Source organism: Cryptomeria japonica, chromosome 11 (genome assembly GCF_030272615.1).
Source record: "Cryptomeria japonica chromosome 11, Sugi_1.0, whole genome shotgun sequence".
NCBI classification, from domain to species: Eukaryota; Viridiplantae; Streptophyta; class Pinopsida; order Cupressales; family Cupressaceae; genus Cryptomeria; species Cryptomeria japonica.
Window position 1 is genome coordinate 163,381,887 of NC_081415.1, and position 24,393 is coordinate 163,406,279.

Here is a 24,393-nt window from a genome sequence, read left to right on the forward strand (position 1 = left end):
TTTAATAAAAATTAAAAAAATAATGTGAATGTAGTTTTTTATAAAGTAAACACTATAATTTAGTTGCTGAAAAAATGCTTACACAAGCCACCACACTTTATTTAGTAAATTTTACCTTTTTTTCTTGATTTTTTCTTTTATATTTATAACTTGAAACTTTAGTGCATGGATATATTTTTTACTATTTTTTATAAATACATATTTTTCAATAAATTTGAAAACTTGTGTGTGCTGAAATATAACGCTTTCCAATTCCCACCACCTTTTTTCTTAACTATTTATCCAAATTAGAAAATAATTATATCATCTTGACATAGATTCTTTTCTCTACTGCATCATATTTTTTTTCAGTTTTTTTTAATAAATTTTAGTATTTTTCCTTGACAAGATAATCAACCGTATATTTTAGTGCTGATGACCTAATTTCAATAAAAAATAAATATAAAATATAAAAACTAATTAAAATATTAAAAGGTATATATTTTGGAAAATTCACTTATAGATCTATAAAAGGGTATTTTTACATTTCAATTTTTTTTTTTTTTTTATAAGAGTAGGAGTTGTTGAAACATCGAGTTTTACTTTTTTTTGTAATTAGACCAAAAGTAGTATAAATTATACATTTAGTAGACACTTCCAATTGGAAAAGTTGTGGCCCATATATAACTTAGCTATAATGAATTTATATAGACCATATGTTTGAAAAAGAAAAATTTAGTTAGAATTACTTAAATTCACTTGTGCTGATAAGTTAGCCTGAAACGTGACACAGTTTTGTGCTTTTACCGCAATGCTAGCAGATTTTATATAGGAAAACCTAGATCAACATTCAGATGATATAGTTTAGGGCAGTCCAAGTCATGATGACCACGTTGATTTGGATGAAGGTGTTTCTACAATGAGACGTATGTGGTGGGAAAAACTCATTGGTGATGTTCCGGATGTTGACCTGGTTGAGGGTCGATAATCCAAAGGAAAGAGCAAGCAAAATGCAGTAAATTTTTCTCTTATGGCTAAAATTGAGAGTGTTTATGAACCCTAGGACTATTCAAAGGTGAAAGGGAAACCTGAATGGGAAAATGCTTTGGAATCCGAACATCAAAGTCTTTTAAAAAATGAGACTTGGGTCCTTTCAGATCTTCCACCAGGGAAGAAACCCATTGGTTGAAATGGGTCTACAAAGTCAAGTACAAGTCTAATGGTACATTTGACAAATACAAAGCATGGTTGGTGGCTAAAGGATTCTCACAGAGAGGAGGAATAGACTATGATGAGACCTTTGCTCCTACAACAAAGATGAGCACCATCCGTCTAGTTCGAGCTATGGCAACACAATTTGGCTAGAAAGTCTATCAAATATACGTTAAGAGTGCCTTTCTCAATGGAGATTTGGAGGAAGAAGTGTACATGACACAACCTCAGGGTTTTTAGGTTGCAGGAAAAGAGCATCTGGCATGCAAACTGATGAAGGCTCTTTATGGCTTGAAATAGGCACCTAGCGCATGGCACATAAATATTTATAGGTATTTAGATGACCGGGGGTTTCAGAGAAGTCCTCCAAATCCCAATTTATGTATCAAAACCATAGGTAATGATATCATTCTTGTCATTTATGTGGATGATATTATCATTACGGGTAGTGGGGCACACTTGCTTGAACAAATCAATTGGAATTTGTGTCAGGCTTTTTACATGATAGACTTAGGCCTTCTTTATTATTGCCTAGGTATAGAGGTTTGGTAGACAGGTGGTGGTGTTTTTTTTTCTCAATCTAAATATGCCAGGAGTTTGCTAGACAAGTTTAGAATGATAGATTACAAAATTGCGTCTACACCTATGGAGAAAGGGTTAAAACTTTCAGCCAAATCAGACTCAAAGGTGGTCAATGGGTCATCCTTTAGGCAACTAGTGGAAAGTCTTATCTATCTTACAGCCACTAGATCTGATTTGAGTTATGCTATGAGTTACATTTCTCGTTTCATGACAGCCCCTAAGGCAAAACATTGGGTTGCAGTGAAGCAGGTACTGAGATATGTGAAAGGGACACTTGACTTTAGCATTCTCTATAGTAGAACCAAAGATCCCAAGCTGGTTGGGCTCAAATATTCAGATTGAGTAGGTTCTGTTGATGATAGGAAGTCTACATCTGGATATGTTTTTAGTCTTGGTATGGGTGGAAGTCTACTTGAGTATTGGGGAACTGTTAAAGCAATATGTGAAGTAGTTTGGCATAGAAGGATGCTTTTTGACATGCAAGTTTCTCAAGCAAGGCCTTCACCCTTGTTTTGTTACAATCAAGGGGTGCTAATGCTTGCTAAAATCCAGTCTTCCACGAGCATACAAAACATGTGGAGCTTCATTGTCATTTCATACGACAACTTGTAGAAGATGGATTAGTGTTGTTGCAGTATGTTCCAACTGAGGATTAGATTGCAAACATTCTTAACAAGTCTTTGAGTCTAGACAAATTTGTAAATTTTCTGGGACAAACTTGGTGTAGTTAGTAGATTGCCCATTAAGGGAGGTTATTAAAATAATATTGTTGTATTTAGTTTATAATGGTTAATTATGTCTTAGGATAGTATTTAGAAACATTCTTTTATTCTTCAGTTAAGTTCACTTTTCTTAATTGTCGATCTTATCTGTTATGGAAAGATCTTTGTAATCTCTTATTTAAGGAGATTTTCACTCCTTAGTTTAATATTCAATATTTCAATCTTTTTAGATACTAAATGCCCATGTTTGGGTGAAACTTTTGATGGCATGGACTTTGTAGCGGAGAAAATAAGAACAATAATAGAAGCCAAGGAACATGACCCAACAAAAACATTTTTTAAAATTGCGCAAAAGATTATTGTTCACTGTTGGAACAAAATGACTATCCCCTTACATCTCTTATCATTTGCTTTGTTGCCAAAGTATTATAGCAAAGAGGTAATTTCATTGCCAAGTAGGGTGCCACCATATAGGGATGGGGAGATTGTTGCTAGCTATATGGTTGCATTTAGAAAGATATTTTCAAATAGAGATATCCAAAGTATTGCCTTGAGTGAGTTTGGTCGATTCATATTTTCAAAATGTCACGATGCTTCTGCTTTTCTAGGAAAATATAGGAAAAGTATTGATGAGTGGTTGTATCTACATGTCAAGGCTACATTTACTTGCAACGTCTTTCAAATAAAATACTCTTCCAAGTATGTATCTTTTTATTTTTCTCATTTTTCATTCAATGCTATTATGCTATATTTTATATTTTATGATAATATAATTTTAATTTTTTTTTAAAGTTTTGAAAATTCAAAATTAAATACTAAATGTTGTATGCAAACTCACCAGGTTGCAAGTTCTTCAACTGAGTGAAATTGGAATACATACTCCATCAACTCGGTCAAGTGCAATCCAGTGGATGCTAAAAAAGCATAGGGTTTGGTCTATATAGCCTCTAACCTTTGTCTCGTCATATAAGAAACCTGAATACAATGAGGGTGTGAGAAAGAATTGGGATCTACCCCATAAGAGTGCTGTTTTAGATGCTAGAATTGAACAACTTGTCGAAGTATATAAATGAGGCAACTTCTGCACTTGAAGCACCTTGTGGGAGTGGCAAACTAATTGATTATGGTTCAAATGAAATTGAACTTGTTTAAGATTAAAAATTAGGGTTTCACCATTTAGGTTGATAAAGCAACTAATTTTCATGGGATCTTTAAACATCAAGGGAAGGGAATTGGACTTGATTGATCCAATCCTAAAAGGATAGAATTCAGATCAGGTTAATTCTAACCTTGTTAGAGTTGAAAATTGAATTTGAATTAGGGTTGAATTGCAATGCTAGATCTAGGTCAAACAATGAGAAATTGACATAAAACAACAGTAGCAAAATATTCCAGATATCATGTAGAGTTGTAAATCTAGATTTGAGGGAAAATAGATCAGATCCTTGATAGAAAGTTTGGGTTGAATTGTTGAGACCGAGGAGAGTAGGTTGCCCCAGTCCTTCGAATATCGGGGGTAGATAGACTGGATGTTTTTCAGATCTGGATGATGCGCAAAATCCATCATCATAGGGTCGCTAGAAACTCTTGGGACCGAGGGGAGCTAGTCGTCCTGGTCCTCCCCCACTTTTTGCGCCTTCAAAAGTTGAGTCTGATTATCATCGTCTATACTGCCAGATTCTTGGCTTGCAGCTCATGAGACAATTCCTTGCACACAGAAAGAAGGAAATAGGTTTGGTTGATGGGGGTTTGCCTTAGGTCAAACCCCGGTTTAGGAATTAACCTTGAAATTGAAATGATAATTGAAATCGAATTGAACTGAAATAGAGTGCTTTCCTTCTGAGGGAAAGGCTAGATTTGATTTGAAAAAGCTTGAACTTGATACCTTGATGAAGTTTGCTTGAATCCTCATGCAAAGGTTTATGATGCAATGTGGAATGTATTCATAGAATGTTGATCATGGATGCTTGATCTTGACTTGACCTTCTCCTTTAATGCTTGATGAATACTTGAATGCTTGCTCACATAGACTTGAATTGATTTTGCTAGAGTGCAATTGAGAGCTCACTTATGATTTTCTTTCTCATTTCTATTTCTCCTAAAAGTTACCAAATGAGGGGGGGGGTGTAGGCTTCCTTTTATACCTAACCGTGCATCAAATGTTTGAATTTTTGGAGTAGGTTGACATGGAGCCAAATTTCACACTCACATCAAGTGACCGTTGTGAGGTCCTATATTGGGTCCTATTTGGGAGGCCCAAGGCATTCTGGTCTTGTCAATCAGGACTCAAAATGAGACAAAGGTTGGATCATGAGTTGAAAATGCAGATTTCAAGATGGTATGAGCAACATCAAAGTAGAAATTGAGCACTGGAGGTTGGAATGCCAAGGCGAGGGCTAGGTGAGGACAAAATTGTATAAGGATACAATTTACGATGCTACATTTAGCCCCCACTTTAACGAGGGTATGAACCCATGTCCATATTGTAAATTACAAAGTCGCATTGAAAAAAAATCTCCAAGATACCATAGAAACGACAAATGAAGCCCCCAAAGGCTTAGGATCTTATCAATCTAATATCAAGATAAAAGGAGCAACACATGAAGAGGATAGAAAGAGCATGACTGTTTTTGGCCTAGTAAGGCTTGTGCTTACTATGAGTCGTGTAGGTTTGAAAAATGCGAAAAAGATTACAAAACAAAAGGCTCAATTTGCAAAGTAATCTGAACATTGAATCGAATTGATTGCAAAATGTGGACTGTAGCATGTACCAAACATGTCATGGCGTGTGAACAAAGTGTACAAATCAAGTCTCGTGGTGTGTGCATGAAGTGTAACATCGAGCGGAGTGTATGCCCCCACGTTAAAGCGATGGTGCATGCCTTATCGGGAGCATTGCTTTAAGGTAGCATACATGCATCCGAAAGACAAGCATGTTGCCATAATAAAATGGCTCCAAGAAAGGACAAATTAAAGGGCAATGGTCACAAAACATATAGGAAAAAGCACATAAGGGATCCACTAGCTGGGGTCAGTATGCACTTTTGATAAATCATGTATACCAAGGATAATTGCATTGAATTGACCTCATCCCCCAAGGTAGTGGAACTATGAACACAATGGAAGACGAGTATATAAGATAAACAAATAAAATGTCTTTTTGAGTCAACATGGAAGAGACCAAAAAAGATCTCAACGCTTTGCATCATCCCCAAGTAGACAACACAAAGGCACATTTATAAACAATAGCACATGTACGACATAACATTGATACGACATATAGAAGAATTGAGATACTAATAGAGGAATGTCACAACAAATTCGGCCTCTTTATTACCTTGCACCAATGGAGTAACAAGGGTCATCCAAAGAGAACCTAACATAACATAAAGACATATTAGGCAACACATTATGGGGGAAGCATATTACACACAAGCAAACACATGTAAGAATCTACGATGCAGATGGAGCTAGTCGAGCAAATCATCCATCACTCAATCTTGCTTAACATCATTTAGAGACGGTGGACAAGATGCGAGAGGAGCAACACCAAGCATTGGTAGATTGAGCTACTGCAAGTTCCAAACAAGGACCATACTCTAATGATGTATCACTTTGTTTGTCACTAGGAGCTAGGATTAATGCTTTTGAAAAGTGTGAATATAGTTCATGATTAATCTCAACAAGCTTATACATATCATCGAAATCATTAAATTCATCATTGTCAGCATAATAACATTATTATCATCATCTCTCGAAAATTGGCTCTTGCAACAAGAAAAATAAAACACTCCCCTGAAGAGGTCAGAACTCCCAAGAAAGTCAGAATCCAGGAGATTGATTCTGACATGGATATCACTGACGAGGCCAACTTCCCTCGCCGCTCAAGCAGATTTGCCTCTAAACCCTTGAAAAAACCTCTGAGAGACCCCTCCTCTTCGCATGACATTGGGAATTCTAACCCAACTGATAATGTGGTTCTGCTCCACCATAAGCCGACCCCTCACTCTGTCAGTTCCACCCAGGCTTCTGAAAGCCCCACATCTTCAAAGAGTCCGGAGCCTGCAAATTCCCCCTCCTCGACTTTCAGGCTGGAAAAAATGATGGTTTTGGAGGAGGCGAGTAGCATAAAAGAGGAGGATGACAACAACTTGGCGGAACTGGGGAAAAAAGTGGAGGCCCTATCTGATAATGTGCAGGATATCACTAGCAGACTGGAGGCGGCGGAATCCAAAATACATGATGTTTCTAAATTCGCGTTGAATGTGATGCGTTGCTCGGCTACCACTCTGTGCCTCATGTAGGAAAGTGCTTCCAAGGGTAAAGGCAAGGACGATGAGGATTACAAGGCCCTGTTCAAATTCCTCACCAAGGAATGGGCAAGAAAGCTCCTCCCCAAGAGGAGCCATGGGAAAAAGAAATGATCTCTCTTATGCTGTGGAAAGCTGGTTTTTTGTCTACTCTTAGTAGCTTGCGGGCGGATAGCATTAGCCTATGTCTTTATTTGAATTTCTATGTTTATTGCCCTGCGTGGCATATGTCTAAAACTTTGTTTAGTACTACTAAACTTATGTAGAATGATCATAGTTTTTGATAGAGGTAAAGGGTTGTAACTCTGCTGATTATATGCGGATAGTGGTTTTGCCACTGTTCTCCTTGTTGTTCCTATGAGTCAGCCCCCTTGTTTTTTGGCTGCTTCTAATATCAAAAACATTATTATCATCATCCATATTGTCATTTAAATTTATCATTATAGGATCTATAACATGAAAAGATTTGAACTTCCTCCCTAGGGTTAGGTGAAGGTTGGACAAACGGGACTAAGTCAACATTTGGTGTCTTCAGGGAGGAAATGATTTGGGAAGCAAGTTCATGAGCCTTGGCACAATGTCTTCATCGATGTTCTCTCGCACAATGATTTCTTTTAGTTTTACTCGAGACTTGCGAAGGTTGAGGATCAATCAACATAGGCTTCTTTTCTTCCCTTGTAGGGGGAGGAATGAAAGGAGCCTTACTAGGTTGAGAGATACCGGATGCTAGGTGTTTTCCTTTATAAGATGTGGGAGGTGGGACGGTAGCATGTATAGGAGGAATAGAAGGTGTAGGAAGAAGACTGGGTCTAGGATGAGGAGAAGGAACATTCATGGGTGAAGGGTCTCTAGGTTTACTTAAGGCCAATATCATATTAGTTTTCGATTTTTGATAAGATAGAAAAAGAATATTATTTCGGGGCTTTAAAGGTTCAGGTTGTTTAGGCCAAAAGTAATAAAGGGTGAAATTTCCACACTTTGCTGTGGGTTGGTAAAGATTTTGATTAATTGTGATAATATTCCCATTGTGAGGGAACTTTAAACATTTATGGATTGTATAAGGAATAGCTTTCATGGAAGAGAGCCAAGTATGTCCAACTTCATACGAAATTGATGTGATGTAGGAATAATAGCAAAGGTAAAATTTAATCACTTAACTACCAACCTCAACGAAAAGAGTAATAAAACCAATAATAGGGGAAGAGAAACCATCATACACCTTGATCATAAAATCAGATTTAGCATATGTAACTTGATGTAATTGTTGAGTAAAAAGATATTCTTCAGTAATAACATTCACCATACATATTGGATCAATGCGCATCCCTTGTGAGAGAGTTTTTAATCTTTGCAATAATGTATAATGGTATATCAGGTGCAACAATAGTCTCACTAGGATCAAAGGTGATGCATGATTCAGGTTTAGGTTTTGGTTTTTCAATGAGGTTCACAACATTATTGGACTCTGCACCAAAGTCATTAGGAAATAATGCAAGTGGCTGAGATTCAACAACATTGGTAGAGTGAGAAGGCAAAGAATTGGTGAAGATCTGGAGGTTTTGATTAGGAGGTGCTGCAGATTTGTTCCCTTCATCATTCTGACCAGATATAAATATAACATTGTTATCAATAAGGTCTTGAATCTTATTCCTGAATTTATAACACTTCTCAGTATCATGACTTGCTTGACGATGGTATTGGCAAAAGGATGCTAGAGGCTTAGAGGTATCTATAGGTTTGATGGGAGGAAGTTGTAACACATTAGCATTAAACAACCTCAACATTTCACTATGCAAAGGCTCAAAAAGAGGAGTTAATTCTTATCTAAAGTATTTGGATAATGGGGCCACACCTGGTGTTGTGGCTACCACTTGAGTGTTGATGTTGTTAGAAGAGTTATCATTTATCTCGATGAAACGTTTTTTGTGTTTGTTGAATTTTGGAAATGATTGTTGAGCGCTCTCATTCTTATCAATCAAAGCCATTGAAGGAGATGATTCAAATTGGCTCATTTGAAGCTGATAGTTATGAAGCATTGCACACGATTGTGTGAGAGAGGTAAATTCATAAAATAAAAGCTTATGTCTAATATTTTTTTGCAAATGGTAACGAACATGATAAGCAATTTGTGAATGCAAATGTTTATATGTACCAATTAATCCGTCACGGTTTTTGTAACTCCTTGCTTACAATGAATCAAATCAGTCAAAGTAATTTTAGGACCAACGTTATTTTGAAATTGTTGAATGAAAGCATTAGCCTATTGTTGAAAATATGTGATGAAATAAGGAGGCAAAAAACAATACCATTGCAAAGTTTTATCTCTAAACATTTAGGTAAATAATTTTGCCATGAGTCTTTGATCGCGAGAGAAGTAACTACACAAGGTCTGAAATGTCTTCACATGAGTCAAGGGGTCACCTTTGCCATTGTATAACTCTAATTGAGGGATTTCCATGTTCTTAGGAGCAACCACACGGACAATCTCATCAGATAGTGGGCTTGCTACATCACAAGTGGGAACATTGAACTTGGATTGGGTTAATGAAGCCAATTGTTATAAGGATGAAACACTTAGAGCTAGGTTATTGATAGTGGCTTCGGTGGATGGATTGGAATTGGACATATTGGATTGTGATGAAGGAGTAATGTTGTTATAGGTAGGTGGAGGTTGAGAATAAGGAGGGGGAACATTATGATGGTATATGAGATGGTTGGGAATCAAATGGAAGACTCACGGAAGGAGGTATGTAAGAATATGAATTAATAGGATTGCCCCCTTGACTAACATGTGTAGGATTAACATTTTGTGTAGAGGCCGTCATGATAGAAGATGTATATGTAGGCACACTAGGCAAGGTTGTAGTCATAGGAATGGAATGCTCAATTTGACTAGTAGGATGAGAATAACCAAGAGCTTCGACACAACTTTTGATAGGCATGACATTGGTATTGTTGTGAGGTATTCACACATTGCTCCATTGCAAATGGGGACCCCCACCTTTTTTTTCTGCTTTCTAGGATAGTGTTAGAGTCCTTTGCTATTAGCCTTTGCATTGGAGAGGTATAGTTGTTTAAGAGGCCAAGAGTCAAGAGGATAGCCCTTGTTATGAGGGGTGAAATGAAGTGGTGAATGAATGGAGGGACCCTTTATATCAAGCATAGTCAACAATTCCAGTATCTCCTTTGTTCATCCGTGTGACTTATATGCAACCTAGTGCAAGGTGACTTCTGGAAGCAAAATTTGACTAAGTATATAAAAATTTCAATTGCTCCTCTCTAGGAGCGAAATCCTTTCCAAGCTCTCCAAGTCACTCAAGATGTCTCTAGTCATTGTGCAATGTCTCAATTCGAGCAAGGAATGCGATACAAAATCAATAACCTTGGATCAGGTCAAGTATGTGGGCAACTTCGATTGCTCCCTAGTTGGAGCAAAATCTGCTTCCATTGCCCATAGTTGGGAGCGATGTGGACTTCTTGAGCAACATTTGAGGGAAATGAGTGAGTTTATAAGCCTTTAACAACATTTTGATCATAGAAGAAGTGAAGTTTATCATGAATTCAACCAAGGAGTGAAGAGAGATTGCTAGTAAGGGTTACTTCAAGTGCTCCTCTTTTGGAGCGAAATTCACTTCAATTGCCCCTTTCTCAGAGCGAATTTCACTTCTAGTGCCTCAGGTTGAAGGCAAAGTCACATTCGAGGTGAGTTTTAAAGACTTTTGGCGTATAGGAGCATAAACTAAGACATAGAACGATGAAATTTGACTCAAAGGTGCATTTTCAAGCTACTTCAAGTGCTCCTTATTGAGAGCGAAATTGTTCCTAGAATGCCCATTGAGCTTAGTTTGAAACACCTAAATAGATGGAATGAAGGAGAGTGAACAAGAAAATGCTAAGTGTCAAGTTTCAATCCACTTCAAGTGCTCCCAAGTAGGAGCGAATTCTACTTCATGTGCTTAAGTCTTAGAGCGAAATTACTCCTAAGACCCCACATTGGGCATGGTTTGACGTATTCTAAGTTGAAAAAGTGAGTATAAGTGAGCAAAAGTGAGTTAAGAGTCCACTTGAAATTTCACTTCAAGTGCTCCTCTTTTGGAGCGAATTTCACTTCAAGTGCTCTTTGATAGGAATGGAATTTCTTTTTAGGCCTACCATGAGGTAAATTTGACATGTTTTCATGAATGAATGGTTGAAATACTTAAGGTTTGAACCCATAGGATGAAGAGAAGTGAGTAAGAGCGAGTTCAGTTTCAGGTTTGAAGACCACTTCAAGTGCTCCTTCTTTGGAGCGAAAAACTTCAAGTGCCCCTTATTCAGATAAAAGTTTACTTCATGTGCTCTTCCCTTGGAGCGAATTTGCCTCTAGAGCCTTGAATAAGTATGATTTAGTGCGTTTGAGTTGTCATGAATGAAAGATAGTGAGCAAGACTTCGATTTGAGGAATCATTTCAATTGCTCCTTCTTTGGAGTGATTTCAACTTCAAGTGCTCCTCAGTTGGAGCGAAATTTGCTTCATTTGCCCAGGGTAAGGAGCGAAATTTCTTATTCAAGTGCTCCTCAATGGGAGCGAAATCCTCTTCAATTGCCTCTATCTTGGAGCGAAATCATCCTTAAAGCATTTGGTGAAGAGAATTTGATGGTCTTTGCATGTGAGCACTTAAACTCGAGATGAATTGATGAAGGAAGAAGCAAGTGAATGAAAATTTGGCTAAGTACCCAAATACTTCCATTGCTCCCTTGTAGGAGCAAAATTCCCTCTCAATGCACTCATCATGCCTGCAAAACACATAAAAATCAGAGAATATATCAAGTTAGAAGAATTATCGAGGCTATATATTATGTGTGTTTGATATCATGTTTGTTTTGTTTTGCAGATGGGAGAAGATGGTGATTGCAAAGCAAAAGGAGAGCAAGATCTACACCACCATGCAAAGGGGAAAACTTCATTTACAAGCACGAGAATGCCCAAGAGGAATCTCAACTCTCACCGCACCATGGAGAAATGAAGTGATCAAGGGAGTACGAAGGAGAAGTCATACAATCACCCCAAGGCAAGCAAGCGAGGATGGAGGAATGACTCAACTACATCAATGCTTCCCATCATCATCATATTGAGCAAGTGACTAATGTTGAGTATTAAGAGATATCTCTCAACATCCCTTCAAGATAATCTACCAAGTACAAGAGCAAGTTGAGGTGGTGTCCTAGTCACCACTCACCAAATAAAGGAGTTCCACATCAGTACGTCTAGATTCAATGAACCAAGCTCACCATATGAAGACACAAACTTCGAGGCACCTTCCCCTGTTATCTATTGGTCGAATATTCCAGAGAGGACATGTGTCCAAATATTGCAATTATTTCATTGGCTGGAATAGAGTTTGTTGTAACAAACCCTAATTAGGGTTTCATTGTAAAATCTTAGCCATTGATTGGGTTTGATCCTGGCCATTCATTGTAAAGAGCTCTTTGTATAATCTTAGCCATTGATTGGGTTTGATCCTGGCCATTCATTGTAAAGAGCTCTCTATATAAAACTCAAGCTCTTCATTTGTAAAGGTTAATAGAAGAATAATAGTAAGAGAATAGCAATAGAATAGAAGAATAGAATAGTGAATAGCAATTAGAGTAGAAGTTAGATTAGGAGAAGGCAAAGGTTGTTGCCAAAACCTTGTTGTAAAGAATAATTGATTTCATTGAAGTTATGGTGAATTTGATTGGTTACTTCAACAACTTGCATGGTCTTTACTTCTCAATTTGCTTTCATGTTGATTAGATTGAGTGGAGGAATTTGTTGAATGCATTTGTGTGGAATCCGTTTTGTCCATACTACTAGCCTCTTGCTGATTGTAAGTGTGCCTTGCGTGGTCAACTGAAATGATATGAGCTTAACTTCGAATTGTTATACATCCATTGTTTATGCATTAACTTGAATGGTAATCAATGTTTGATGGTAATGATTTGAACATCTTTGAATTATCCCTTAGAAGATTGTACCGAGTTTGTCTTAAATTGTTCAAGTTGATGGTGAGACCTCGCCCAATAGGATTCCATTGAATCATTCACCCATTCTCTTGCATTCTTAGGATTATAATAGGCTTCCTAAACCCTTTCCTTTTGTCCTTTTTTCAACTCAAGCATGTTTAAGATAAAAGCATCACAAGATTGCAACATCAGAAGTTCCATCGATTCAAGCATTCAACAATTCAACGTAAGTCCCCTTTGTGATTCCAGCATAATCACATCAAACCATTGAGCTTATACACACGTTGTGACCCGACATACCACTTGTCTGAAGTGATCCCTAAGCTAATCTTCAGCATTTGAGTAACTTTATTCAAGAGAGGATAACATACTTTTGGGTATTTTATTTTGTGTTCGCATGTGCCCAAAAAACACATCAACAGGTATCAACAATATGAGCAATGCCACGTAACACTTCCACACCTAACTTATCACTTTGAACCATTCTCTTCAATCCTTCAATCAAGGAGATTGACTCACTATTCGGGTGTTCATGGCCCATCCATTGTTGAAGATTGTCAAATTCCATGTCAAGCTTCCTCAATTGGGCATTAGTAACCCTAGTTAGTGAATCATCATCTTGATCATGAGAAGTGTGATGTGAATTGGGATATACGATATTAGGTATGTCATGTGTTGGATTAGAGGAAATACCAATAGTCACATGGAATAGGTTATTTAACTCGGGCTCCATATCCTTGGTATTTAAACTTTGTGAAGCTGTAAGTTGATAACTTCTTCTCACTAGAATATTGGATGTAGGACTAAGAGTAACAAAACTCATGCACAAAGAAGGAAATATTGAATGTAAAGATTTGAAACCACAAATTTTTTGTTAAGGCAAGCTATATGTATGATTAAACAATGCAACTTTTTTGTAAAATGATTGATTAACCAATGAATTTAGCAATGTGAATTATGAATTTGAACACAAGATGCTTCTAATTCTGCAAATGATATGTAATAAAAATAAGAATTAAGCATATAATTTGAAAATTATGTAACCCATAAATCAATTTTAGCACAATAACTAGGGTTTTGTCAATTTAACCTTTAAATTGATGTGATTTAAGTGCAATGAATAAAAGATAAACTGAATTAAATGCCTAAAAATCAGATCTGAACATAAACAATCAGAAATAAGCATGAGTTATGATAGGTTCACCAAAATGTTTAAGATTAAAAATTAGGGTTTCACCTTTTGGTTTGATAAAGTCACTAATTTTAATGGGATCATCAAACATTAAGGGAAGGGAATTGGACTTGATTGATCCAATCTTAAAAGGACTGAATTCAAATCAGGTTAATATTTCCCTTGTTAGAGTTGAAAACTGAATTTGAATTAGGGTTGAATTGCAATGCTAGATCTGGTTCAAGCAATGAGAAATTTACATAAAGCAACAATAACATAATGTTCCGTATATCATGCAGAGTTGCAAACCTAGATTTGAGGGGGGAAAATAGATTAGAACCCGTGATGGAAAGTTCGGGCTGAATTCATAGGATTGAGGGCAGCAAGTTGCCTTGTTCCTTCAAATATTAGGGGTAGATAGACTAGATGTTTTCTGGATCAGGATGACGCGTAGATCCACCATCAGAAGGTCTCTATAAATTCTTGGGACCAAGGGGAGCCTGTCGTCCTAGTCCTCCTCCGCTTTTTGTGCCTTAAAGAGCTGAGTCTAATTGTTGTCGTCTACATTGCCGGATTCCTCACTCGCAGCTCTCGAGACAATTCCTTGTACACAAAAAGAAGAAAATACGTTTGGTTGATGGGGGTTTGCCATAGGTCAAACCCTGGTTTAGGAATTAACCTTGAAATTGAAATGATAATTGAAATTGAATTGAACTGAAATAGAGTGCTTTCCTTTTGAAGCAAAGGTTAGATCTGATCTAAAAATGCTTGAACTTGATATCTTGATGAAGTTTGCTTGAATCCTCATGCAAAGGTTTATGATGCAATGTAGAATGTCTTCATAGAAGGTTGATCATGGATGCTTGAACTTGAATGCTTGATCTTGACTTGACCTTCCCCTTCAATGCTTGATGAATACTTGAATGCTTGCTCACATAGACTTGAATTGGTTTTGCTAGAGTGCGATTGAGAGCTCACTTATGATTTTCTTTCTCATTTCAAGTTCTCCCAAAAGTTACCAAACGAGGGGGGTAGCCTTCCTTTTATACCTAACCTTGCATCAAATGTTTGAATTTTCGGAGCAGGCCGACATGGAGCCAAATTTTTCGCCCACATCAAGTGACCATTGTGAGTGTTAAGATATTGTCATTGATGTCTTGAGTATGGACACCGATAAACAAAGATCCTTTTGTGACAGGTTAATATATCACACATAACAGTGATGAAGAAACATTGGTAATGAATAGAAGTTGAAGTATGCAGAAGGAATAAATTATAAGGAATGATCCATGTAATATGCAGCAGTGAACCATTACTGACACACAACAATGAATGGAAGCGATCAAATTCCTGTGTAAACAGTCAAGTGACTGAATCCATCATGGGAATCAATGCTTCAAAGAAAGAGATTTTAATACTGCAGTTTCACACGTCATCAATCATAATCTACAGCGATTTGTTCTTATGAAGTATCATGGATGCAAACAAATATTAAAATACTCTTACAAAATGATCGCCCAAGTAAAATGAATAAGGAATTGTGATTGCATCATCATGATAGGCCAAGCAATCATCCTTAAAGGAATCAATCAATAACATATTTAAGTATGTATTAAGATTTGATGGTTAAAAGTGATCAAAGGGCTGCGATTTAGTCAATACTAAAAAGTTGCGATTAGTGAGAAACAAATCAGAGATTAATAAAGATAACTATGGTTGTTATGAGAAGGTACAACTATATATGAAAGTCAATATGACTTGTTAATAGGATATTACTCTCCAAGGGCTGCGATTTGGGTTGGTATGATGTAATTTGTTTATTAAACAAAAACATAACAAAAAGACATGTCAATTAAATAAGACATGACTCTTAAATTGAAAAGTATATATAGAAACGAGAAATGGAATGATAGTGTGTGTTGTGTGTAAAAGGGTGGAAAGTATAGTGCATACACCAAGAGAGAAGAGCAGATTACTGAGAAGGAGATAATGTGCAGATTTTGAAGGAAGAGATTATAATCTCTTTGTAGCAGATTGGTGATCAGACTTTTAGCAAACTTAAGTAAGAATTATTTCAGATTCAAAAGGAAGTTGTAACACTTGTGATTATCACTTTGAATGAGGTGTTGGTCCCTCTAATTCAATGAGGGGTTGGTGCCTGTTGTGACCATTTCACACATCGCCCCATTAAAATGGGGACCCTCTCTTTTTTGCCCGGTTTTGCCTGTTCTTCTCTCTGCTTTTAGGGTTTTGGGTAAGTGAGTGAGTTGTCTGGACTAGGGTTAAGCGTTAGGAGTTTCCTGTTGATATTTTCAAGCCGCAGTCCAGTCAAATTTTGAAAGATTATTAAGCCTCCTCCCGAGGGTTGCAATTTTGAAATAAGATGAGTCTGTCTAGGTCCAGTCGGAATTTTGAAAGCAAGTTCAAATTTTACCTAGTGTTAATGATGGAATTGTGCAAATTTGTCTGGGTGAATTTTGACCAAATTTTGGAAGGTTTGATAATTGACCCCTGGCCTTGGAGATGACCTAATTATGCCTTGTGAAGTGATTGAAAGCCTAAATTCTTGATATTTTGGCCTATAGAGGCAAAATCGCTCCTGTCCCTCTCCCAGGGACCAGGGCGAAATTGGTATTTTATGCATCTCGGTTATTGACTTGTTTCATTTGTCTTGTGCAGGGTCGCCAGGGATACAATCGAGCATGAATTGAAGATTTGGAAGATTTTTTGAGACTCAAAATGGCAAGTTTTTAAAGGTTTAAGGCCAAATCGCTCTTGTCCCTCTCCCAGGGACCAGGGCGAAATGGCTTACTTAGGGCATTTTTGGCCTTAGTTGATCAAATTGAAACGTCAGGGACGCAATAAGGGATGAAATCAACATAATGGAGTTTCTAGACTTAGTCGTTTGCAATAAAAGTTGAACATTTGACCTTAAGGACAAAAATCGCTCCTGTCCCTCATTGAAGGACCGGAGCTTGTTTCTCAAAGTTGCACTGTCCTTGCAGGGCCAAGACAAATTTTTTGATTCGAGGAGATCAAGGAGGGCATGTTTTGTCCATTGAATATAATTTGAAGTAATTGGCAAGCAAGGAAATATGCTAAGATGACAAGTTCGCTCCTGTCCCTCTCCTAGGGACCAAGGCGAATTTCAAAGATAGCTCCTGTCCCTCTCCCAGGGACTAGAGCGATTTTCTCAAAAGACAAGTTTTGGGCGAAGGTGAAGTAAGTTTTATGTTTGGGATGAGTAAAGGAAGGCGTAATCACTCTATTGAAGATAAATTTGAAGATTGCAAAGCACAAGTGAGACCTATTTTGCCCAAAGCGCTCCTGTCCCTTTCCCAGGGACCAGGGCGAAAAATGTATTATCAAGTCTATTCCGCCAAATTTAGGTGAATCCAAGCCAAGGCACATGATGGAGACGATATTGGGAATACTTTAAAGGAAAACAAAGTTGCAAAGACCGCAAGACTGGACGAGTGATGGCCAAGGCGCTCCTGTCCCTCACCAGGGACGAGAGCGAAATAGTCAAGTATGCCTAATTTTTAAATGCCTCTTTCATTTCAAACGTTCAAGATGGAGTAAGAAACAATGTTTTACGCCTTGAAGAAAATTCGATGTTAACATGATTAAGGATTTGTGCCATAAATGCAAAATCGCTCCTGTCCTTCACTGGAGGACCAGGGCGATTTCTACAGAATCAACCATTCCCTTCAAAAGTTACATCAAGGCAAGGTTACGCAAGGTCAAAAATGACTTTCGAAGGACGATGAACGTGGAATTAACCTCAAGAATCAACAATTTTGAGCTCAAATGCAAAATTCGCTCCTGTCCTTCAGTCAAGGACCAGGGCGAAAAATCCTTAGGAGGGCTCATTTGGTCTTGGAGAGACAAGTTTGGCCTGCGTAGAACAAACAAGGATCATCAATTGCCCTCACAAGTTGATTTGACGATTTAAAAGACAAGGGCCAAGAAGGAAAAGCAAAAATCGCTCCTGTCCCTCACCAAGGGACCAGGGCGAAAATGGTTTAAAAGGCATTCATTCCAAAGATGGAATAGGTTAAACTCAAAATACCAAGCGAGAACCCCATTTTGGACGTAGAGGATGAAGTTTCAAACGTGAAGAATGAAAGATGGAGGACCAAAATGCATGGGCGCTCCTGTCCCTCTCCCAGGGACCAGAGCGAATTTGATTAAAGTCCCAAATTCCTCCCATGCCTAGGCGCCAATGATTTTTTGAAATACATTAAATGCTAAATTCGATAAAAACTTTGAAATATTTAATTAAATTGGCATTTAAAAATAGCACATAAGGTATTTAATAATTAATTTAGCCTTTTAAAAAATCGAAATTATTAATTACAAAGGCATTTAAATTAATTAATTATTAAATTAAATAAAAAGGGAGAGCGCTTGGGGATACTATTTTAATGTTTTTTACAAAAGTCGGCCTCCTTTTTATTTAAATTTTGTTTATTATTTGCCTTATTTTCTAAGTCGGTCTATGGGCAATTAAAGAGATGAGCGCCTATATAAGAAGGGTATTTTGAAACATTTTAATCCATCATTCAATCATTGTTCATATGCGATTTGGAGAGGAGCCATAGAAAGTGCGAATTTTGATCCAAGGAGAAGAGCGAAATTTCAATCCAAGGAAGAGTGCGAACTTTGTTAGAGGTTAGAGGTGGAGCGAGTTTCCCTCAAGGCGTCGAAGACCCAAGGTGGTGAAGTTGATGAAGGAGGCGCATTTGCTAGAAGAAGCTCACGTTGAAGACTTCGATCTTCATTTTTGCCTAGCAAACTCTCTTAATTTTTGCATCACTTTTTAGAGTTGGTTCTCAAGAAAGGTATGGCAAGATCTCCCTTGTCCAAATTTTGAATTTTGAATCGTCCTAGCCTCAATTTTGAATTTGAATTTAGAATCTTGAATTCTGAATTGCATCGTTATATTTAGGAAATGATAATTTAAGGATTTATCATGAAGTTTCCTAAATTTAAATTTTAATCTATATTTCTACATTGCGAAATCTGTTACTCATTATGAAATGTTGTGTAGGTGTCACGATGGCGACCCCAAAGGCAGGAGCATCTACCAGTCGTCCAGCCCTCATGAAGGAAGATCAAAAGAACGAAGAATTGGTTACTCAAGAGTCGTCCTCGCCTGAGCAAGATTCCGAACACACCACATAGGATCGACTTCTAGGAGGAGTACAGAGATTTGATAACATTACTCAACCGAGTTACAGGGGCTCCTCAAGCCTTCTATTTTGAGAACTGGATGTTCTACTTCATCCAAGTGATAGTACAAGGAAAAGGAACAATTCATTGGGCTAGAATGATTAGCCATTGCTTGGACGTGCAGTTAAGAAGACTGAAGGCTACCAAGTCTTTCCACATGAGTTCATACATCATATATGCTTTGATCAGGAGTTTTGAATATGCAGGACTACCTCACAGAGGAGTGATCGGAAGAGGGCCCGGGGAAGTTAGAGTTTGTGATTCCTATGTTCATTTGCATCATCCTCCAGGAAGTGACTACAAGTTGGTCAATGATACCTTCACGATGAACATCACCAGGACATTGCAAGGCGGGATTCACAATCGGCTATCTCAAGATGCACAAGAGCTTGTAAAGAGGTACGGTGCTTGGTTCATCCAATTTCAGAAGTTTACATATATTAGAGTTCATGGATGTCCTTCACCTCCCTACATGTTGCCGAGATATCCGACAGGCAGAATAATGTTACTTGAGGTGGCTAGACAGTTGGCAGCTTATGCGAAGGCATTTAGACACAGGCATGGAAATGGAGTTCCTGTGCCAATCATACTAGGAAATTCAGTTGAGGTATGTCCTAATGCTCTAGCCATGGATGATGCAGAAAAGGAGTTGGCCCTATATTCATTTTCATTCTTTGCCTTGAGAGAGAGTTTTGATCCTTATGGATATATAGAAGAGATAGTCGATAGAAAATACAAGCATGAGTTTCAGGTAGAGGACTTTTTGATGGATCTCTCAGATGATTTTGAAGTAAAAAGAAAGATGCATTCCAGATTGCCTTTAGACTTCATCAGGAAATGCAAAATATACAGAGTGGCCGACCATGCTCAGGACAGTGGCAGACATCTCCAATCATCTTATGACCGAGAAAACAAAGCAGTGAGGCTAGATTGGAATGAACCTGAAATTTTGGATCTAGATGCCTTGATGGCTCCAGTTTTGTCTTGTACTCGCAGATGGGTTGATGTGCAACATCAAAAGTTGAGAGAGCAGGGCATATCTATGACTTTTACTTTGGAGGAAAGGCCAGGAGAAGGAGGAGCAAGTGTAAGTGAAGGTAATCCTCATCCCAGAAGCACGAGCGAAGGCAATCTTCGAAGCGCCAGTGAAGGCAATCCCCATCCTAGAGGCTCAAAGAGAAAAGAGAGACCTGAGAAAAGAGAATCCTCCAAGAAGAAGCAAGAGGCCAATCGAGATCGTTCATCCGGCACATCTTCTCGACAAGAGAAGAGGACACTTGAAATGGAGGAATCTATGGAATCAATGGTACAAAACGATAAACATGAAGAAGGACAGGCACCTCAACGTTCATCAAGCCGATCTCTCCAAGTTAATGAGTTACATGAAGACAAAGATGGTGATGAAGTGACATCTCCTCCCAGAGAGGAAGAAACATTGCCTAAGGAGATACAGGTTAGAGAAACAAGATCTGCCATTCCGGATTGGTTAAAGGAGAGACTGACAAGGGTGATTGCGATCGAGGACGAAGATAATGTGATTGATTTAGAAAGCCTTGTTGGGAATTCTCAGGAAGTGACAGAAAAGAGGAAGGCTACTAAGATGTCCAAGATGATCAGAGATGAGACAGGATCCAGGAAATTGCAGATAGCTACACCAGCAGTGGACAGGTATGAAGGTGAGATCCTCGCAGAGGAATATGATGTAGAGACATTTGAGCTTGGTCCACTCACAGCCGAGCAAACGTTGGATGAGGCAACCGATTCGTTTGAAGCACTTAAAGACAAGCTTAAGGAAGAAATGGAAAAGAATAGAAAGCTTGAGAGAGAGGTCAGTGCTTGGAGAGGCTACTTTAGCCATCTCAATCAGCCTTTGAGGCGTCAGGATCCAGCAGTATCTCTTGTGCAGGCACTTCCCCTTGAATCAGTTGGTGAGGCAGAGAGAGTCAGGAGTTTGGTTCAGCTTATGAGCTCTTGGATTGACAAATCCCATACAGTTGCTATTGAATTTGCAACAAGAATGATACAGACCATTCATCGAGCTATCCAGGTTCTTGAGATCATCCACAACCTAATGATAACGGTAGCCGCCTTTGCTCATACTAAAGATGTTATCATTCCTGTCCTGCAAGTAATCAGACAAACATCAAGGAAGGTCCTAGCACAAGAAAAGATAATGGATGGGGGACCTCATAGTTTACTTCAATGGTCAACTTTACTCCAGATGAAGGAAGTTCTTTTTGAGGACATCAGTAACAAATGCAATCAAGTTGAAGAAATTATCCATCCGATCCAGGACAAGGTGTTTGAAGTATTATGTACTATTCTTGGCAGGAGGATTGAAGTTGAGACAGATGTGGATTTGCAAGAATTAGAAGAAAGAGTCAAGGTCATCTTTTGCAAAGATGAGAATGTTATTACAGATGAGCAACGGGATCAGATGTTTGCTATCATGCTCCTGATTGAGAAAATCAAAGAACTTGAACCTGGATGGGACACTGCTCTTCTCAAGGCTTTCGATCAGGTCATCCACTTGGAGGAACGAATGAGGAATCTTCTCGAGATTCCAATTGCTGAGATCGAAGGAATCGTGTCTAGATTCATTGCATATGCTAAGAAAGAGCATTGGAAAGGGAATAAGATTCTAGAAGAAAGGTTGTTATAGATGATGTGGCACCTTAATTATCATTGGTCTATGTTTCCTAGATTTTTGTGCTAAATTTAATATTTGGCTATGCATTTAATATTGTTCAATAAAAAGGGGGCTATTTGTAATAAACCCTAATTAGGGTTTAGGTGTCATAATCTTGGCCATTGATCTTCTTTTGATCAGGATCGTTCATTGTAATTGAGGATGCTATATATACCATCACTCTTTTTCATTTTGATATAGAGGAGAAATTAGAAGTAGAGAGATTAGAAGATTTACAGTTAGAGTTTAGAGCTTTTGGAGAAGCAAGTTATTTTGTAGCAAGATTGAGCTTTGAAGAAGGAATTTCGAGCAATTGTTGTTTATGATGGCTTCGAGATCAATAAAATATTGAAGTTATGGTGTTTTATTGCAATTCTTGTGGCTATCTTCATGGTTGTTTACTTTCTTGAATCATTCTCAGTCAAAGTAGTGTTTAAGTTTGAAGGACTAAGTGTTGGGCTTGATCTTTGGTGAGATTCACGTTCCAAACCACTAGCTTCTTACTGATTGTAAGGACGCCTTGTGTGGTCGACTGGAAATATTTGGATTGCATAAACCTTCATTCATTATTGAGTCATAGATATGTACCTTCATGGTAGTGCTTATGATTCTTGATGATTTGAAAATCATTATTCACCTTAGAAGATCGCATCAGTTTCAGTAAAGTTGTTATTTCATGGCAATACTGAAGTTGGTAGAATCTTGCCAAGTTTAGCTTACGTTAAGTCATTCTTAGAATTAGATTAGGATTTATCTCTTGCAAACCTTACCCTTTTGATCTTTTTGGAATTCATTAGTATTAGGAAATCTTGTTCCTGCAATTCGGATACGTGAGGCCCCTTGATGAAACAGCAATCACAACGACCACTGGTGCTTATCCACACGTAGAGACCCTACATAAAAGAACATTGGAGTCACCCTGATTGATCCTTTTTTGCGACATCTTCAGCAATCAGAGACTTTATTCAAGAGAGGATAAGGTACCCTTGGGTATTTTATTCTGTGTATGATTGTGTACAAAATACACATCAACAGTGCCTTTAGTGAGTTGGTGCTCACAAATTGAATGTGTGGTTGGTGCCTCTACAAGTTGTAAAGAAACTATTGTTCATATAAAGCAATTTTATTGCCGTGGTTTTCTCCCCATTTAGGGTTTCCACATGTATATTGTGTCCTCGTGTTCGTTGTATTTATGTTGTTGCTATATTTGATTAATGAAGTTTAAATTTGAAAAAGTGATTGTTATACTGAGTACTTAACAGTGAGGTTCTATTTTGGGTCCTGATTGGGAGGACTAGGGCATCCTGGTCTTGTCAATCGGGACTTAGAATGGGACAAAGGCTGGATCATGAGTTGAAAATGTAGATTGCAAGATGGCATGAGCAGCATCAAAGCTGGCATTGAGCATTGGAGGCTAGAACACCAAGGTGAGGGCTAGGCGAGGACAAAATTGTATAAGGATACAATTTACGATGCTACAGAACCAAATGTTAACCTTGATGCTTTTGATGAAGAAGAATACGAAGATGTAATGTCCCGTAATTGGTGTTGACCAATTCTTGTATAATGCACAAGTCATCTGTTTGTCCTATATCAACCGGATCCGTTGTTTATACCCAGATACATGTTAGTGTATGAGAAATTCTTTTCATTCTCCTGTATGTAGATTAGATATATCAGAATTTCTGATTCTGCTGTGTGTAATGTATGTATATGTATATCCCTAAATCCTTCTGCATACTTCAACTTCTATTCATTACCAATACTCAGATATATATCTGTGTGAACAGATATACTCAACTTGTAATGTAGTTTAAGCTCCTAAAGGATTCTCATTCATGCACATATATATCTGAGTATAGGCAGCAGATCAGATTGATATAAACAGCAGGTATGTGCACTTAAAGAGGGAAACAACATCAAATTGAGTCTGTCCAAATTACCATAGCAGACTAGAAATACATAACCTGCAATAATTCTACAATTATGTTGGGGAAGATTTAGTGTCCTCCCAAAAGGGTACATTACAAGTGGTATCAGAGCATGTTCCTACCAGCCTGAGGGAAATTAGTTAATGCAATTAACTCAACGAGCTTTAAGGGCTATCGAAACAGAAAGGAAGAAAGCCAATTATGTAATATAGGGGCAACGTTCGACGGTAAAACAAAAGGAAATCCAAGTAAGAAAACAAGGCACAATGAGGAAGGTCTTAAAAGCATCCAAGTAGGAGAAGAAGGGACAATAAACAAATGAAGCTTTGTGGAGGAGCCAAACCAATCTAGTAATTATGGCACCTTTACATCCTTAATAGCTATGGGACTTATTAAGCAAATGTTTGAAGTGTATTGGAGAAAATTTACAACACATCCATGAGCATACAAGAGTAGAAAGATTGGGGTTTAGGCCCACTTTCTAACTTGAAATGGATTAGGAGCAGAAGGATTGGGGTTAAGCCCACTTCTGACTCAAAATGGATTTGGAGTAGAAGGATTGGGGTTAGGCTCACTT

The 24,393-nt window shown here is 37.9% G+C and overlaps 1 protein-coding gene across 3 annotated transcripts in view; it reads left to right on the forward strand.

Annotated features, from left to right (window-relative positions):
* LOC131032496 (uncharacterized) overlaps positions 1-24,393 on the forward strand; it is a 104,563-nt gene that overhangs the window by 42,835 nt on the left and 37,335 nt on the right. The gene's annotated exons all lie outside the window — the stretch shown is intronic.